Source organism: Myotis myotis, unplaced genomic scaffold (assembly GCF_014108235.1).
Source record: "Myotis myotis isolate mMyoMyo1 unplaced genomic scaffold, mMyoMyo1.p scaffold_m19_p_2, whole genome shotgun sequence".
Lineage (NCBI taxonomy): Eukaryota > Metazoa > Chordata > Mammalia > Chiroptera > Vespertilionidae > Myotis > Myotis myotis.
The window spans coordinates 146,243,872-146,248,239 of NW_023416324.1; the positions used below are offsets into that span (position 1 = coordinate 146,243,872).

General features: G+C 41.7%; 1 pseudogene; it reads left to right on the forward strand.

Moving 5' to 3' along the window:
- Positions 1 to 303: 303 nt before the first annotated feature.
- On the forward strand, positions 304 to 1,102 carry LOC118676797 (annotated as a pseudogene).
- Positions 1,103 to 4,368: the final 3,266 nt, after the last annotated feature.

Genomic DNA, 4,368 nt, shown 5'->3' on the forward strand with positions numbered 1-4,368 from the left:
AGGTGTGCTGTACAGGAGTGAGGAACAAAGGAGCAGTGTGGGGAGGGGAGCGAGTTGGGGGAGGGAGAGCCCCTGGCCGGCTGCCAGAAGATCCCACCAGGAGGAAACCCAAGTGTCCCTTGAATTTCATCCAAGAAGCTCACTCCTGGGTCTGAGCACCTGGGTTAGCAATAATTACTGGAGCTCACCCTACACATTACCCAGAGGAGGACAAACTCTTGCCCCCTGCACTCCCGCTCCTGCCCGCCCCTCCTCATGCCCCCACCCCCCAGTGGTGCCCCACTCTGGATGGGGAGCTCCAGAATGAAAAGCAAGAAAGGTGTTGCAGCCTCTGGCAGTGAGACTGAGGATGATGACAGCATGGACATTCCCTGGACCTTTCCTCTGCTGCCAGCTCAGGCAAGAGAGGGAGAAGGGGCAACCTGCCCAAGGAATCTGTGCAGACTCTCCAAGATTGGCTGTATGAGCACCAATACAGTGCCTACCCCTCAGAGCAAGAAAAAGCATTGCTGTCCCAGCAAACACATCTATCTACACTACAGGTCTGTAACTGGTTCATGAATGCCCGCCAAAGGCTCCTCCCTGACATGCTGAGAAAGGATGGCAAAGATCCAAATCAGTTCACAATTTCCCACTGCTGGGCCAAGATATTTGAAGTGAGCCGTGTGAAGTCAGAAATGGGCATCAAAAACTTCATGCCAGCTCTAGAGGAGAGCCCATTTCATTCCTGCACTGCTGGACCAAACCCAGCCAGAGGGAGGCCACTGTCCCCTAAGCCGTCATCTCCAGGATCCGTTCTGGCTCGTCCATCAGTGATCTGTCATATCCCTGTGACTGCATTGAAAGAAGTGCCTTTCTATCAGCCCGTTGGTGTGGGACAAAACAGCAGATAGCAGCCAGAAACTTTACAGACACTTCCCTCATGTACCCAGAGAACACGTGTAAATCTGGACAAACCACAAATACACAAAGTGGTCTTTTCAACAGTCCTCCCCCTAATCCACCAGACCTCAACCAGGATTTTAGTGGATTTCAGCTTCTAGTGAATGTTGCACTCAAACAGGCTGCAGAAATGGAGCTTCAGGAAAAACTTACAGCTTAACCCTTTTCCAGTAAAACAGTCCTAACAAAGGTTATGATTGCTGGAGTGATGGCAAGAAATACATTGCATTATTTTATATATTTTTTATTAATATCTGCACATGGGATTGTTAAAATGAAGCTTCCTGTTACTGAGATGTCTTCAATGGAATACAGTTATTCCAACAACTATAAACTCAAAGCTACTGTAGAAACAAAGGTTTTTTTTTTTAATGTTTCTTGGTAGATTATTCATAATGTGATATGGTTCCCAAGATCATGTTATTTCCCCCTCCCCACCCCTTTTGTGTTGGTGTTTTTTCAGACTGCAATATTTAGAGAACCTATAGCATCTTCTCATGCCCATGTGGAACAGGATGTCCACATACTGCCTAATACATTTTCAAATTTTTTTCAGGCAAGTATGAATCTAGTTGATTGATGCCTTTTTTTCATGACATAATATTTTCCTTAAAGAAAATAATTACATGTATTTTTAAGTACTTTAGAAATGCTTGGTTGGTGCAAGAAAAGAGGAATTTTACTTTGGGTGACCAACTCTGCTAGTTTGACCAGAAATGAAGGGTCTCAGCAGAACATAGCCCTGTCAGTGCTAAAATCAGGCTTGTCCAGGACAAACTGGCCAAGTTGGTCACCCTTGTTTCACTGATAATGTTCTACATTTAATACCAACTACAATTTTGCTCAACTTGATAATCATAAGTACCTACTTAGTTGGCTAGAATATACATGGGTATATGGGAGATTTAAACACCAAATTCCTATCCTTGGGGGATTTAGAACCCAGAAGCAGTAAACTGGGTCTCAGGTGAGCTAGACTCCACAAAACTAACTCATTGTGTGACCCCAAGCCTGGAAATCAAGACACAGATCCTCAACTTCCCAACAAAAAAATAGAATCATACATTTTTTTTTGTATGGCTCTACCTCCCTGGGGTGATTTAGAGAGAAAGCATAATACAGACAATGCCTTATTTAATCGATGTTCGACTAAGTTTAAAGCAAAAATATTTTTAGCTATTACCATATTATTTTTCTTTAGTTGTCATGTATAACAGAAGAACAATTTGTTAGTTCCAACAAATCCATGTGGTCATAGTCTATATACTTTCCCTCTTTTCTACCCCTTAAAAAAGACCAAATAGAATGACTGATAGGCACTTTCACCCACATCCTTTATATTAGAAGAAAAATCTTACTTTATTAGCAAATGCCATATTTTGGATATGAAGAGCCATTTTCACTGAAAGCCCCACTTTTCTGTGGTCCAGAGTTTGTACCTCCTGCAGGTATTTTTAGTATCTGTCATCCCAAAGCCCTTTGTAAGTTACTGTGACTACAGAGATGGATCACTTGGTGCCTGTTCTGGGACAGAACACAGCAGCTATTCAGCAACAGCACAGCAATGTATCGCCAAGATTTAGGTGAAGAACTGAAAAACAGTATCTTCGGTTGAAGCTAAAAAGAATTGTATTAATCTGTCCTGGATTTTTGCCAAGCTACCAAACCAGGGACGTAGTCTTTTGAGTAAACCTTTATGGGTTATAAACTTGAATTTTTTGACATTTTCTCTCAAGCATACACTGTCTTTCGATCTCTGAACAAAATGCTTCAGTACTATACTGTGGTATCAAGTCTTAATTCACTTGGGCCCCAAACTTCTGTAGTTCCTGAGAACTTCTAAAGCCTTTATATAGTATTGGCTATAAAATGGATATTCTAACCCCAGAGGTGGCCTGAGTGTCACTTCTTTTCAATGACACCATTATCTCATAAGGCATGATGGCAGATCCTAACATGTTCTCAACCATCCCTGTCCTTCTCCACAGACCAGTTTGTGGTCTACCAGTTGTAGATTAGAGATACAATGGCTTTAATTATAGAGACCTGTACAAACATGAACTCAATTACTCTGGTGTTATAAATGAAATACAGGATTTTAAGTGCTAGTCTATTTTCCAACATAGCTCAAAGTTACATCTCCTAAGAAGATTTCCCTCCTGCCCCTAGAAAGAGCTTCCTTTCTTCCTCTAGGACCGCTTTATAGTCTTTATCATTTTTTATTATTATAATTTTTCATCCCCTATAGAGAATGTGCTTCTTGCTAGTGGTGGCTTTTTCAGCTTTGATCTTGGGTTTGTTCATGCACTTGGCCTTAAGGAAACAGTCCCTAGTCTCATGCTCCTCTGTGTAACTAACTCCAGGTTCAGGGTCACCTTCCTCTACTCACTTGGCATCCTCCAAGTCTTCAGCTCTGTAGATGGCATCATCTTCATACTTCATTCTACAGTGCAGCATTTCAGCATTGCCTTTGGAGAGAGCCCGGAGCAGCTCAGCCTTGGCCTCCTGTTCTTCATATTACTCTCATGGAAGGTCACAGTCATACTTGGCTGACTGCAGGGACTGGGCTAGGGCACTTTGGGACTATATGGGACACAGTATACATTGCAAAAAGAAACCACCACCATTAACAACAAAAGCCTTGGAGGTGACATCATTTTGTTAGGTAAAGTTAATAACAACCTGCCACAAATCCAAGCCCAAACCTGGTAAGATAATATCAGAAAGAGCACATGGGACAATAAGAGGAAAACAAGAGTATCTGATTGCTGCCGTTAAAACAGGAAAGAGAGCTCTATTTAGGGAAATGCCAGCCTGACTATGTGGGCTTCACCAATAGACAGGCCCGGAGTTCTGGAAACAGTGGAGGATGCACAGGTAGCAAGGAGAACATTCACTATCATTTCCAGTGGTTCTCAACTTTCCTAATGCCGCGACCCTTTAATACAGTTCCTCATGTTGTGGTGACCCCCAACCATAAAATTATTTTCGTTGCTAGTTCATAACTGTAATTTTGCTACTGTTATGAATTGTAATGTAAATATGTGATATGCAGGATGTATTTTCAGGGGTCACGACCACAGGTTGAGAACGGCTGAATTTAGGCAATAAGATTTATATTTAGCAATATATACGATTCAGGTCTTCTTTGGACTAGAAGGAACCACTGAGATTTAGTCTAGCCTTTTCATTCCATTGATGAGGAAAACAACATCTTTTATTTCACAAATAAATCTCTGACAACATATCTCATCACTTTAAAACAAGGATAGGGAAACTTTTTTCTGTCAAGGGCCCTATGGATATTTATAACATCATTCACAGGTCTCACAAAATTATGAACTTAAATATTAGTCTGCTATATTTGGTCAAACATTTAATTAACTCACCACTAATGCCTTGGCAGGGCCAGACTGAATGATTTCA